The sequence below is a fragment of the Sturnira hondurensis genome, unplaced genomic scaffold (assembly GCF_014824575.4).
Source record: "Sturnira hondurensis isolate 20B ecotype Veracruz unplaced genomic scaffold, ASM1482457v3 Scaffold0016561, whole genome shotgun sequence".
NCBI lineage: Eukaryota > Metazoa > Chordata > Mammalia > Chiroptera > Phyllostomidae > Sturnira > Sturnira hondurensis.
In genome coordinates, this window is record NW_028089192.1 from 3,135 (window position 1) to 18,652 (window position 15,518).

A 15,518-nucleotide genomic window follows, 5' to 3' on the forward strand; every position below is an offset into this window, starting at 1 on the left:
GATTTCTCCAATCCAGTCATGGCTATCCCATTTCCCTTTGTCAAATGATGGTTACTCCAGCTTCTTCTGTAGCTAAAGGTGCCTGGCCATGAGACCAAGTTCTGCCCAATTAGATGTATGGGAAATGTTTTGGAAACTTCTGTGATATTTACAGTTTTTAAATAAGAAGGGCAGATGTTGGACAGGAGAAGGGTGGTACTTGAAACGTGATGGAGATGCCTGGAGCTTTTTCAGCTTGTGTGACAGCATGAGGTTGTAGTTTCAACTGGCTGAAAACAGTTGAGTGGGAAGATGGAAGCCATGGTGTCCTTGTGGCATCTCTGAGAAGCTGAATGAGAAATGGGTGCTTACAGACTTCTTATCACAAGAAAAAAACAGTGAGGCTTATTTTGTTTAGACTTTTGGCTTCCAACTTCAGTTTAAACTCATTTGAAGTTAACTTTTATAATAATACTAATACTGGCCTTATATTCAGAAATTATGATTTTATTATTCTATATTGTGACTTTGGATTTTTAAAATAAAAATTTTTATAAATACTGTCAAACTGATAAATCATAAGTTAAATATAATAAAGAACCCACATGTAAATCCCACCCAATTTTAACAATCATGAGCTCTCAGTCAATTTTATTTCATCTACATTTACTAGCTCCCCCCTCTGGGGAAACCCCAGGCATTCATTTTATCTATCTATCTATTTCCCTAAAAAGCACTACTTCAGTAATGCAATGCACACCATTATCATGCCTAAACAATAATTAATAATTTCTTAATATCTTCAATACTCATTCACATGTAAATTTCCCCTTACTCTCTTGTCAGTGCAATAGTAGTGTTTTTGCTTTGTTTTCTTTAACTCAAAATCCCATTTAGTCTCATACATTGTAATTTCTCAATATGTCTCAATATTCTCTGTAAAATTCACCCTCTCTTACTCTCTTTTTTCTTTTGAGCAATTAGTCCTTTGTTTTCTAGAGTCATCCACATGCACAATTTTGCTTACTCCATTTTTGGGGCATCATTTAACACATTCCTCTGTCCCCTGTTTTTTCTTGTAAATTGAGATGTAGATCTAGAGTCTTCTCCTGATTCAGTTTTCATATTTGGCAAGAATGTCTTAGAGATAGTGTCACATTAGTCCATTAGGAGGCACATACTGCATGGTTGTCCTTCTTTTTGTAATGGGATCAAATGTTGGTGTTCATTGCCTAGAGTGCTTGTGTCATTTGGGGGTTAACAATGGAGATTTTTAATTTATTTTTCTTCATTTGCTAGATGGAATTCTTCAATGAGAAACTGTAAGACTGGTAACCAATCTTACAGTTCATGTGCTTAACACAGGATAATTGTTTGTTTCATTATTTGTCTCTGCTTCCTCAATTTCAAAATAATAAATTAATTTCTTTGCATTTAATAATGGTGACCATGAGGTCTTTGTCCCTTTGAAGCCACTCTGGACCCACTAATAATGTGTTTAAATCCATTTTAGTTATTCTTATTGGCACTCAATTTTTTCTGTCTACACAGAAGCGAGCACAAAGCTGGTACACAGTAAATGTGCACTCAAAGTATGTCAAATAACCGAGTGAGGTGTACTGACAGCGTATTTGATTGTTTTATTTTAACATTATATTACTATGCTCATCCTCCCATCAAATGTTTGAGAGTGACATTACCCCTTTGCTATCTTTGGTGTCATTCAAGTATTACTACATTTGAAGACAAAAAATTGTCTTCACTGCATCTTTCCTTTAATTAATGGGACAAGTGACTCCCAACTAAGTTCATGGATTTAATTATCTTTTGGCTTACAAAATTCATTTTCCTACATTACCATTAATTTTCACTCAACACTGTTTTCTCCATGCTCACTGGGACCATCATCTGCTCTATTTCCAAGAACCTTGAATAGCTCAAATTTCCCCTTTCCCTAATATATCTCTTCCTTATCATTGTGTCAGCACTCCTATGAAAAGGCACTTGATTTACTGAGTAGTTTCTCTGTAAATCAAGTGTCTTTATTCTGCTTCTTCATCTCAATGATTATTCCAATTATGGGTGTGCATTTTGAGGGCTGAGTGTTTAGGCCTTCAATTTTCTGATTTCTAACAGGGGGTCTACAGCCATACCACCCTGAACACTCCCGATCTCGTCTAATAGAGGGCTAAGAGCTAAGCTCTCCTTGTACATTGAGCTCCACAAAACTGAATTAGAACATTATGAAACATACAAAGTCTGGGATGTGGAAAACATTTGCACACATGATTGGTTGAATACAGTTTCTATATAAGAAGTGTTGGATTAGGTGGGGTCCGAGCAGTTTGGTCAGCGGGAGAAGTGGTATTGGCCAGGCAGTCCAGGTTTGCAAAGGTTCTCCGTGCCCTGAGGCCCTCAGGCACCAGGCAGCAGGCATACAGCACCCTGCTGCTACGATGCCCAAAAGGAAGGTTAGCTTTGCCCAGTGGGCAGTGAAGTAGGAGCTCAGAAGGAGATGGGTGAGGTTGTCAGATAAACCTGCTCCTGCAAAAGTGGAAATCAAGCCCAAAAAGGCGACAGGAAAGGATAAATCTGCAGACTAAAATAGTGCAAATGAAAGCGAAAGGGGAGCAAAAGGAAGACATGCCAAAGAGGCTAACCAGAAACCTAAGGAAGATCTACCTGCGGAAAATGGAGAAACTAAAAAGGAGGAGAGTCCGGCCTTGCAAGAAGCAGGAGAAAAAGAAGCCAAGTCTGATTAATATCATATATCATGTCTTATCAGTAGTCCCTGTCTCCCTTCTTGTACAATCCAGAGGAATATTTTTATCAACTATTTTGTAAATGCAAGTTTTTTAGTAGCTCTAGAAAAATTTCCAAGGAGGAGGAAATTCCACCTCATCCCATTTTTTAAAAGTGTAAATGATTTTTTGAAGAGGTGAAATCATTTGCTAGTTGTTTGTTTGTTTGTTTGTTTATTGGTACAACCAGAAAATATTGGGATATTGCATATGGGAGGCTTCGATTGTCTTGGGTGTCAGCTTAACATTGCATAGATGGGGGTAGTTCTTATATCCTATAATACCAAGCATACTAAATGGAAATTTGGAGTCAGTCATGCAATTACTATGTCCTGGACATTTAAAATTATTTCTATTCTCATGTTTTTAGTAGAATTGTTTCCTAAAAAAACAACTCCTTGATCTTGGGTCTGCCTGTCAGAATTGTGTGCACTCTGTAACATCTTTGTTGTGGTAGTCCAGTTTTCCTACTAAGTTTGTTAATGTGCTATGGAAGATTGAAAATTCGATTATGTAGTATATAGGACATTATATATAGGATATATATTGTGTAATATAGGATATTAAGTTGTGAATTAGTCAGGCTTTGATGTAACAGCATATCAACATTTGTAGATATTGGTACTTGAAAATTAGTTCCCAAAACATTTGTAGATATTGGTACTAAGAAAATTAGTACCCAAAATTTAAGCTGGAAAGTCACTGGAATAACTTCAGAAAAGAATCACAACTACATGACTTTACATTTTTGGTACGTATGTTAAGAATTGTGTACAAATTGAAATGTCTGTGTACTTATCCTCAGAACAACCAATAAAATCTCACTTACGAAAAAAAGAAGTGTTGCATTAAATGTAGGGGAGTTAGACAACCCTTTGAATTTATCCCATCACTCCAAGAGAGCACAGTAATATTTACACAAGGATTGCTAAGATAAACACAGGAATTGGTTGACCATCATGCTGGTGTATAGAGATACTTTTTACACTTTTTTTAAAAAAAAATATTTTATTGATTATACCATTACAGTTGTTCTATTCCCCCCCTTCAATCCCTTCCACCCGTACCCTCCCTCCTCCACCATTCTGCCCCCCTTAGTTTATAACCACGTGTCTCAAGTTCTTTGGATTCTATATTTCCCCCACTATTCTCGCCCTCCCCCCTATCTATTTTCTACCTACCATCTATGCTATTTTCTGTGCCTTCTCCCCCCTTCTCCCCCTCCCACCCCCCTGTTTCTAACCCTCCATGTGCTCTTCATTTCTATGGTTCCACTCCTGATCTAGCTGTCCTCTTGGTTTGCTTTTGTTTTAGGTGTGGTTGTTAATAGCTGTGTGTTTGCTGTCCTTTCACTGTTAATATTTTTCATCTTCTTTTTCTTATATAAGTCCCTTTAGCATTTCATATAATAAGGGCTTGGTAATGATGAACTCCTTGAACTTGACCTTATCTGAGAAGCACTTTATCTGTCCTTCCATTCTAAATGAAAGCTTTGCTGGATAAAGCAATCTTGGCTGTAGGTCTTTGGATTTCATGACTTGGAATACTTCTTTCCAGCCCCTTCTTGCCTGTAAGGTCTCTTTTGAGAAATCCGCTGACAGTCTGATGGGTACTCCTTTGTAGGTGACTGTCCCCTTATCCCTTGATGCTTCTAGGATTCTCTCCTTCATTTTGGTCTTGGCTAATGTAATTATGATGTGCCTTGGTGTGTTCCTTCTTGGGTCCAACTTCTTTGGCACTCTCTGAGCTTCCTGGATTTCCTGGAAGTCTATTTCCTTTGCCAGACTGGGGAAGTTCTCCTTTATTATTTGTTCAAATATGTTTTCCACTCGTGGCTGTTTCTTTCCCCCTTCTGGTACCCCTATAATTCGGATGTTGGAACGTTTAAAGATGTCCTGGAGGTTCCTAAGCCTCTCCTCATTTTTTTGAATTCTCATTTCTTCATTCCTTTCTGGTGGGATGTTTTGTTCTTCCTTCTGGTCCATTCCATTGATTTGAGTCCCCGTTTCCTTTCCATCACTATTGGTTTCCTGTGCATCTCCCTTCATTTCAATTAGTTTAGCCTTCATATGTTCCTCTAATTTGTGACTTTGTTCCTCTAATTTGTGACTATAATCTACCAGTTCTGTGAGCATCCTGATAAATAGTGTCCTGAATTGTGCTTCTGAGAGGCTGGCAATTTCTTGGTCGCTGAGAGTTATTGGCTCTTGGACTTTGAGTTCTTCTTGTGCCATCTTTCGGGTTGTTCGTGCCTGTTCCATAGCAGGATCAGAGCCCTAAAATGTTCACTAGAACAGGGCAACTAAGTCGCTGGGTTGTGACGTTGTATGTGGGGGCGGGGTCAAAGAGGGACTATGGCGTCCTGTCCGCCGCCTGCCGCCACGGCCCTCACCGGTGCCGCAGTTGCTGCCGTCACCTGGCCCACGCGTTTCGTCCCACTGCTCGCGAGTGCGCCACCGCCGTCAGCCCTCGCCCCCTGGGGCCTGCGTGGTCTGTCTCACTGTGTGCGAATATGCGCCCGCGGTCTGCCCCGCACCCCAACTGGTTCCCGTCTGCCTGTGCGCCTGGGTCGGGGGCCCTGTCCTGCCCGACCCTGCTCGCTGCTGGCTCTGCCCCTCTTACCGTCCCCGTTGAACGGTTAGATGTAGTCGGACTTCCGTATAATTCAGTTTTCTGTCCTTTGGTTGTGTCTTTGTTTCTCCAAACCTTTGTTGTATTCAAACTTGGTTGTGGGAGAAGGCACAGTGTTTCCACCAAGCCTCCATCTTGGCGGAAGTCCCTTTTTACACTTTTTAATCCCCAAATTATACTTCTTTCTGGGAGAGCTATTCCAGCATTTGGCTATCAGGCGACTCATTTCTAGCAAAGTGTGTTTCACCAATTTTTTTTTGTAGCAGTTGTGGGTAGTGGTGGAAAATTAACAAGGCTGAATAACTAATGTTCCCAGTTTACAGAGTTCTTCATATTTCCCATATGAATTAGCTTGCAAGCAACAGGATTGTAGTGTCAGCTTTGGTTTTGTAGTTGTATCCTCAGCTGGCACTGGAAACATTGGATGAGTGTGGTGTGGACATTTGCAGGAAATGAGGACTGCCTTAAAATGGAGATACATTTTTTTCCCTATTTAATCTCAAAATTAAGCTATTTTCTGAATGTGCTATTCCCATACTTGGCTATCAGGCATTTCAGCACTGACTGAGGATGCTCTCCCACACCTTAATGTAATTGTGGTGGGCAATAATGTCTGAAAAATGTTGAAGCTGCTGAAGTGACTTATAATCCAGCCTCTGTGGTTCTTTGTGGCCTCTTCATATCATTGGAAGTAGCACCCCAGGGTGTCATGGTAGATGTGGATTTAAACATTGCTTGACAGCCAGAGAAAGCTTTTATTCAGACACTAGGCCTCTTCAATGCAGTTGCTATGGGTGATGATGCATCTTGATTGTGTTGTTGCTATGGTAACTTATGCACTTGACCCAATCTTGTTCAGACTTGACACACCAAAGGCAGCTTTTCCTCAACTGCCAACACCATCTCCTTCATCAGTTCAGAGTGAGAAAACAGAGCCAACAGAATTATTTTCCCAAAGATATTCACTATCCCATAAGTTATTTGGCTCCATCATTGGGAAAGGATTGATTCTGGAATTTTTATTATTGTTAGCAGGTGTGTGCACATATAAATTAGTTGTATAATGGTGATGTACTGCATGGAGCACACCAATTGATCTCCACTGTTGGAGGAGAAAGCACCCATGTCATATATTATTCAGGATTGGAATGAAGCAAAATAAAAATAGCTAGAGCTTACTAAAAACTTTCTGTTGACAAAGCTCTACTCCTTGTTTTTACAGGTAACTTGATTAACACTCACTTATTATTCAATGTGTAATAAAGTTAAAATAATAAATGCATGAGATAATGGTGCATGAATCACAGCACATAAAAACAGAGAATGAACAACCTGGTGGGTGAAAAATGGTTTTCAAAAGTAGTTTTAATTTAACTTTATGTTGCCATGAGTAGATTTGATCATCTTTTGATGTATTTAATGGCCATTTGTATGTCTATTTAAAAGTTATTTGTACAGATTTTTGTCATTTCATGTAATGGATTTATGGATTTTTTAACTTGACTTGAAAGAATACTTTGCATTTATTTGGGATATTGGCTCTTTACCAAATATGTATTTTGAAAATATGTTCACCAAGATGCTTATTTAACTTTTGCTCATCTTATTGTTTTTGTGTTTTGCAGATCAAAATATTTCTCCTTCTTTATTTGTAGGTAAATTATTTATTAGTTTTTCCTTTGTGTTTGGATTTTGATTTGTTGACAGAAGTCCTTTCCACACCTCCAGATTATTATAGAATCTACTTGTAACCTCTTCTAGTATTAAAGAGCTTCATATTTTACATATAGTTCTCTAAACTTCTTGGAGATTGTATTTTTATTATATGAATTATGACTCAAATTTTACCTTTTATCAAATGAACATTGAGTTGTCCCACCAGCATTTATTAAAGTGTTTATCTTTTCCCGAGTCATATGTGATGTCACCTTTATTATATAGTAAGTTTCAATATGTACATGGGTGTATTTCAAATCTCTATTTTGTTTCATTCAAGTGCCAGTACTATATGGTTTTAATTATCAAAACTCCATAGTGTTTCATTCCTGGTTTGGATAGTGTTGACTCATTGTTAGATTTTTTCATAGTGTGTTATAGCCACTCTTGCATGTTTGGTTTGTTTCCTTCAAAGGAACTTTAGAATTAACCTGTCTTTCTGTAGGAAAAAAATAACTTGCTGGTATAGTTTTTTATTAAGAATGCATTTTTTAAAAAAAGAAGGAAATCTTACTTTTTTTGACAGCATGGATGGACCTGGAGAGTATTATCTAAGTGAAATAAGCCAGTCAGAGAAAGACAAGTAACATATGATTTCATTTATATGTGGAATCTAATGAGCAAAAAACCTAACAAGCAAAATAGAAACAGACTCATGGATACAGAGAATAGACTGACAGCTGTCAGGGGGGAAGGAGGTTATGTGGACTAGGTGAAAATGTTAAGGGATTAAACAAACAGAAAAACTCATAGACACAGACAAGAGTATGATGACTATGAGAGGGAAAGGAGGGGTAGAACAGGGTAAAGAGGAAATAAAAGTTGATGAAAGGACCTTGACTTTGAATGGTGAACACACAATACAATATACAGATGATGTATTATAGAATTGCACACTTGAAACCTATACAATTTTATTAACAAATGTCACCCTAATAAATTCAATAAAAAAGTTAAAAAGAATGCATTAATATGTGAACTAATTATATTTTAATGATGTTGAGTCTTCCATCGAAGACCAAAAATTATGTTCTTATGTTTTACAGCCTTCAGGAGTCGTTTCCTCATACTTTTTTTTCAAATTTCTTGTCAAGTTTATTCCCAAGTATGTTATCCTATTTGTTGCTATTATAAGTGAATTTTTCTTCTATTATATCTTGTTTATCATTATTTCTTTTATATATATATATATATATATATATATATATATATAGAGAGAGAGAGAGAGAGAGAGAGAGAGAAAGAGAGAGAGAGAGAGAGAGAGAGAGAGAGAGATGGGCAAAAGTAGGTTTATGTGGGGGAAACTTTGCCCACAAAGTCCCCCTGTCCACCACAGATGAAAGTGGAACTACCAAGATGTGATCTGCTTGGGGAGGAGAGGTGGCCAATCTCTCAGAGGAGAAAGGCCAAGAGCCCCTTCCTCAATGGCTTTTATTGGGTTGTAATACACAGGAATACAGGTGGCAATGATCAAACAGTAGATAACATTTCAAAGAAATCTGTGGGCTTAGTCTGAGTCAATGTCTGTCAGGTAAGGGGGTTGCAAAAACTTTGGGAGACATACTCATTTCCTGCTTGGACCCTTATCATATGAACGAAAGATTTCTTAGCAAAGCAGACTTCACAGGACTTTAGGAACTCTTTCTTATGTCTGATCATCCTGGAACCTGCTCTAGCCAGCAAGGGGCTACACCACCTCCTCAGTCATAGGTTTTTAGGCTTAAGTGTATTAGAGCCAAGAAGTGCTTCTCCCCAATGCAAATGGGGACTCCAGCTATGTCAGCATAGCCAGGGGGCAAGGGTCCATTACTACCTCTTTGTTGCACCCCCCCCCTGAGTCCTTCCATGATGGCCTCCCAAGTGATCGTGTCTGGCTTAGGTTGCCCCCCTCCCCCGAGGGGTTTTACCTGTCATAGACTAACCAACCAAACACTGGGGGCTGGGGAGAAGCAGAAGCAGTACTTGCTGCCAGGGACAAGCTTTGTCTCCTTAGTGGCTCACATTCCGGAGGTCACTCACTCAGCCTTAGCCATGGGGGGCATTTACAACTCCTGAAACCAGGCAGAGCTGTTCCCAACAGGTTTATAGTTGTGAGTACAAGAAACACTTTTTCTTGTATTAATTATTAATTATTATATTATTTTCCATATGAACAACTGTAAACCTACTTTTGTCCCACCCTGAGTGTAAACAATAAAAAGATTTGGGAAATTTACCCTGATTGGTGTGGCTCAGTGGATTGAGTGTCAGCCTGGGAACCAAAGGGTTGCTGGTTTGATTCCCAGTCAGGGCACATGCCTGGGTTGCAGGCCAAGTCCCCAGTGGAGGATGCACAAGAAACAACCACATGTTGATATTTCTCTCCCTCTCTTTCTCTTTCCCTTCTCCTTTCCCTTTTCCCCCAAAATAAATAAATAAAGCATTTTAAAAGAGATTTGGTAAATTTAGGATATAAATTAATATACAAAATTGAGTTTTCATATCCTGAATTTGCCAAATTTTTTAATTGTTTCTGTTCATTTTATGAATATACTTCTCAACTTCTCCAAGTAAAATGTCATATAATCTACACATAGAGGTGTACTTTGTAATTTTTATGCATATAATTGTTTTTTTGTGTTTGTCTTTAAATTGTGTATAGTAATAGCCTCACTACAAGTTTCAATAGTCTGAACATGACAGCTGCATGCCAACAAAAAAATGAAACTGAACCCTTAACTTATACCACACGCATAAATAAAGTCAAGATGGACAAAAGACTTAAATATAAGTCACAAAACCATAATTTTAGAGGAAAACATAGGCAGAAAAATCTCAGATATTTGACACAGCAGTATTTTCACTGATATGACCCCTTAGAGCAAGGGACATAAAGGAAAGAATAAACAAATGAAACTTCATTAAATTAAAAAGCTTCTGCATGGTTAAAATAAACATCAGCACAATGAAAAGGGAACCAACTGTATAGGAAAATATATTTGCCAATGATATCTCAGACAAGCGTTTGATCTCCAAAATATATAAAGAACTCACACAACTCCACACCAGGAAGACAAACAATCCAATTAAAAAATTCACAAAGGACCTGAACAGACACTTCTTCAAGCAGAGCATACACAGGGCTCAGAGACATATGGAAGGAATCTGAGCATCACTAGCCATCAGAGAGATGCAAATTAAAACCACAATGAGATACCCCTTCACAGTGGTCATAATGTCCATCATAAACAAGTCAACAAATAACAAGTACTGGTGAGGTTTTGGAGAAAAGGGAACCCTAGTGCACTGTTGGTGGGAATGCAGACTGGTGCAGCCACTGTGAAAGCAGTATGGAACTTCCTCAGAGAACTAAAGATGGAATTTCCTTTTGAGCCAGCAGTTCTACTGTTGGGGTTATACCCAAAGAATCCTGAAACACCAATCCAAAAGAGCCTATGTACCCCAATGTTCATAGCAGCACAATTTACGACGGCCAAGTGCTGGAAGCAACCCAGGTGCCCATCAGTAAATGAGTGTATCAAAAAACTGTGGTACATTTACACAATGGAATACTACCCAGCAGAAAGAAAGAAGGAGCTCCTACACTTCATGACAGCATGGATGGAACTGAAGAGCATTATGCTAAGTGAAATAACCTAGGCACTGAAAGACATATACTATATGATCTCACCCATAAGTGTAACCTAATAAAGAAAACAAACAAGTGAGCAAAATATAACCAGAGACATGACAATAAAGAACAAACTGACAGTAACCAGAGGGGAGAGGGAGTGGGTTAATGGGGAAAAGAAGGGAAAGGTTCAAGTCAAGGAACTTGTATAAAGGACCCATGGACAAAGACAACGGGAGTTGGGGGAGGATTGAGTATGGGAGGTGGGGGTGGGCAGGGCAGGCAGAGTAATGGAGGGGGAAATGGGGACAACTGTAACTGAACAATAATATAAATAAATAAATAAATAAATAAATAAATAAATCCAGATGAATATATCTGGAAAGACAATAGTCAGAGCATGGACACTTTCCTTGTTCTTGATGTTAGCAGGAATGATTCCTATGTTTCCCATTAGAAATTTTAGTATTAAAGTCCACACTTCCTTTGTGTGTTTGTGAACTTAGACCTGTAGATATACACACAGATATTATATAGTGCATATATGTATATGTAGGAAGTACTCATGATTCCCTATTTTGCTGAGCTTTTTGTTTTTCATTTTGTTTTGTTTAGATTTTTTTTCTTACAGTGGGTTGTGAATTTCATTGAATTCTGTTTCAGGATTTCTAGAGATTTAAATATGATTTTTTTTCTTCAGACCTATCTTAAGGTGAATTATATTAATAGACTTTCTAATTACTGAATCATCCTTGATTGTCTAGAACAAATGTGATGTTAGATTCTGCCCACCAGTGTTAAATTTAGTAGATTTGGATCAATATTCATAATAGAAATTGTTCTATAACTTTCATTATACTGTATTTTTTAGGTTTTGATGTCAATGTTATAGTCACTTCATAAAAATAATTTGAATTTGCTTGTGTCCTAGATGAAGGCATTGACAGATACACTGTGCCTCCTCACACAACCAAAAGAAGGACAACAATAAATTTAAAAACAAAAAGCAACCAGAACTTCTTGAAAATCAAACTGTATGAATGTTCAACAACCAAGGAGTTAAAAAAGAAACATTCATCCAGACCAGCAGGAGGAGTGAATACAGGCAATGCAGTTGGAGAGGACCATGCGGCAAGGTGACAGCTGGAGGACCAGGCACAGACTGGATGGTTCCACAAATGTGTGCATATAAACTGGGAGAAACAATGGGTGTGAGACACACTGTGAAACCCAGGGTTGCAGCATGGGAAAATAAAGCCTCAAAACCTCTGGCTGTAAAATCTGTGGGGGTTGCAGATGGGGGAGAAACTCCCAGCATCACAGGAGAGTTTGTTGGAGAGACCCACAGGGTCCTAGAATGTTCAAAAACCCACCCACTCAAAAATCAGCACCAGAAAGGCCCAATTTGCTTGTGGGTAGCAGGAGAAGTGACTGAAAGTTGGTGGAGAGAGAAGCAAGTGGCATTGTTCCCTCTTGGACTCCTCCCCCGTATACAGCACCACAATGCAGCTACCTGGGTTGCTCCACCCTGATAAATACCTTAGGCTCTACCCCTTACAACATAACAGGAACCCTGAGACAAAAAAAATGGTCCAAATGAAAGAATAGATCAAAGCTCCAAAAATAGAACTAAGCGATGAACAGATGGCCAACCTATTAGAGGCGGAGTTCAAAACACTGGTAATCAGGATGCTCACACAAATGGTTGAGTATGGTGGCAAAATAGAGAAAAAAGTGAAGGCTATGAAAAGTGAAATATAGAAAAATATACAGGGAACCAACAGTGAAGGGAAGGAAACAGGGCCTCAAATCAACAATTTGGAGCAGAAGAAAGAAATAAACATTCAATCAGAACAGAATGAAGAAACAAGAATTCAAAAAAATGAGAAAAGGCTTAGGAACCTCCAGAATAACTTTAAATGTTCCAACATCTGAATCATAGGGGTGCCAGAAGAAGAGAAAGAACAACTAATTGAAAACTTATTTGAAAAATTAATGAAGGAGAAATTCCCCAATCTGACAAAGGCAATAGACTTCCAGGAAGTCCAGGAAGCTCAGAGAGTCCCAAGTAAGTAGGACCCAAGGAATCACACACCAAGGCACATCATAATTACACTACCCAAGATTAAAGAGGAGAGAATCTTAAAAGCAGCAAGAGAAAAGGAGACAGCTAACTACAAAGGAGTTCCCATAAGACTAGCTGCTGATTCTCAAAACCAACCTTGCAGGCAAGAAGGGATTGGAAAGAAGTATTCCAAGTCATGAAAGGCAAGGACCTATATCCAAGATTGCTCCATCCAGCAAGGCTATCATTTAGAATGGAATTGCAGATAAAGTGCTTCCCAGATGAGGTCAAGTTAAAGGAGTTCCCTATCCCCCAGCCCTTATTATATGAAATGTTAAAGGGACTTACCTAAGAAAAAGAACATGATTAAAACTATGAACAGTAAAATGACAACAAACCCACAACTATCAACAACTAAATCTAAAAAAATCGAAAACAAAAACAAAGTAAGCAAACAACTAGAACAGGAACAGAGCCACAGAAATGGAGATCAGTGGAGAGGGAAGGGGTAGAGTGGGGGGAAAGATACAGGGATTAAGAAACATAATTGGTAGTTACAAAATAGACAGGAGGAGGTTAAGAATAATATAGGAAGTGGAGAAGCCAAGGATCTTATGTGTATGACCCATGGACATGAAGTAAGCAGGGGAATGCTGGTTGGATGGATGGTGTAGGGCAGAAAGGAACAAAGCGGAGAGAAACTGGGAGGACTGTAATAGTATAAGCAATAAAATATATTTTAAAAATAAATTGAATTTGTTTATTTTTTTATGTTTTGGAATATTTTGTGAAGCATTGGGAGTAATAACATACAACATTGTGGTTTGTTGGAGGTTAAATTTTGGTAAGTTCTTCTGTGAAAATTTTTGAGGCCTGCTGCTTTTATCTGAGGATGTTCTTTAATAAATATCCCTATTTTTTCCTACAGAAATTGGTTTCTTGAACATCTCCATCTCAATTGAGTCAGTTTTTACAAACTATTTTTTAAAGATTTTATTTATTTATCTTTAGAGGGGAAGGGAAGGAAAGAGAGAAGTTTCAATGTATGGTTGCCTCTTGTGCATTCCCTGCTGGAAAGTGGCCTGTAACCCAGGCATGTGCCCTGACTGGGAATCAAATCAGGATTGTTTGGTTGACAGGCCTGAGCTCAATCCACTGAGCTATACCAGCCAGGGCTACAAACTATTTCTTCCCTAGGAAATCATACTTATCATTTAGGTTTTCTTTCTATTTCTAGTGCAGAGAAGTCTTTTGTTATGTAATTGTTCTCTATTTTAATAGTTATTTTCTTTCGTTTATTTGTACATCTGTATTTTATACTTATTTTGTGACTACATTAATTGTTTCATTATTTATTTTAAGAATTCAATATTTTGATTTATTCAGTTCTATAGTTTTTTCTGTTGTATCCTTTTTGTTTTATCTTTAGCATCACTTTATTGTGTTTTCTTTTGGTTTCCTTTGTTTTTTGCCTAACTTTAGGAGTTGCAACTTCAATTCATTAATTTAATTTTAAAATTTAATTAATAGAAGTATTTAAACTATTAAATTTCCTTTAACAATTGCTAAAATATATCCCACACATTATGATTTGTGAGTTTTCCATTTCCATTTTATTTTCAGTGCTGAAATTTGGGTTTGCATTTCCCCTTTCAGTCAAGAGCTGTTTTTTAATTTTTATTTTTAAAAGAGCGTATTTATTTATTTTTAGAGCGAGAGGAAGGGAGGGACGAAGAAAGAAGGAAACATCAATGTGTGGTTGCCTCTTGCATGACCCCAACAAGGATCTGGCCAGCAACCCAGGCATGTGCCCTGACTGGGAATTGAAGCAGCAACCTTTCTGTTGACAGGGTGGCACTCAATCCACTGAGCCACACCAGCCAGGGCTCAACAGCTTTTAATAGAGAGTTTTAGAGGACCAGTTTGCTTCCACTATATGACTCTGTGGCCCTTACTAGAGTTTTAAAATTTTTCTGATGGAAATAATTTTTAAACATTTTACCTTTATTGCATTGTGGGAAAAGAGTGCTGGTTTTGTTATTTCTATTTTATTGAATGTGATGATATTTTCTTTGTGACCTGGCATACGGTAAAGTTTTATGAATACTCCTTATGTCCTTCAGAAGGTATTTTTCTATTTTTTAGTTTTAAAATTTAATGAATGTCAAGAAGATCTTCCTTACTGACAATATAGAATGAGATCTAGTTTTTTTATTCTAGAGGACTTTTTCTGGGCTACCTTAGGAGGTTAAAAAGGGAAGAGCTTAGGAAACAGAAATAGGGAGGTGTGCTTTCATCCGGGGACTGGTACATAGCCAGAGAGACAAGATTCTCCTGGCAACCACAAGCACTCTATTCAATAAATATTAAAAAATGTCTTCTATGACAAGACAGCTTTCATTTAATTCAGGTTTCTTTTTAAAAGTCACAGACAAGCCCTGGCTGGTGTAGCTCAGTGGATTGAGCGCGGGCCTGTGACCACATGATCGCGGTTCGATTCCCAGTCAGGGCACATGCCTGGGTTGCAGGCCAGTTCCTGGTTCCTGGCGGGGGACACACAAGAGGCAACCATACATTGATGTTTCTCTCTCTCTCTCTCTCCTTCCCTTCCCCTCTAAGATAAATAAATAAAATCTTTAAAAAAAAAGTCACAGACAAGTCCAACCACAACTAAAATCACTGTCAGTCTCATTGTTACACTACTTTAATTTTCTTA

At 38.2% G+C, this 15,518-nt stretch overlaps 1 pseudogene; it reads left to right on the forward strand.

Annotated features, from left to right (window-relative positions):
* Positions 1-2,435: 2,435 nt before the first annotated feature.
* LOC119001034 (non-histone chromosomal protein HMG-14-like) lies at positions 2,436-2,938 on the forward strand (annotated as a pseudogene).
* Positions 2,939-15,518: the final 12,580 nt, after the last annotated feature.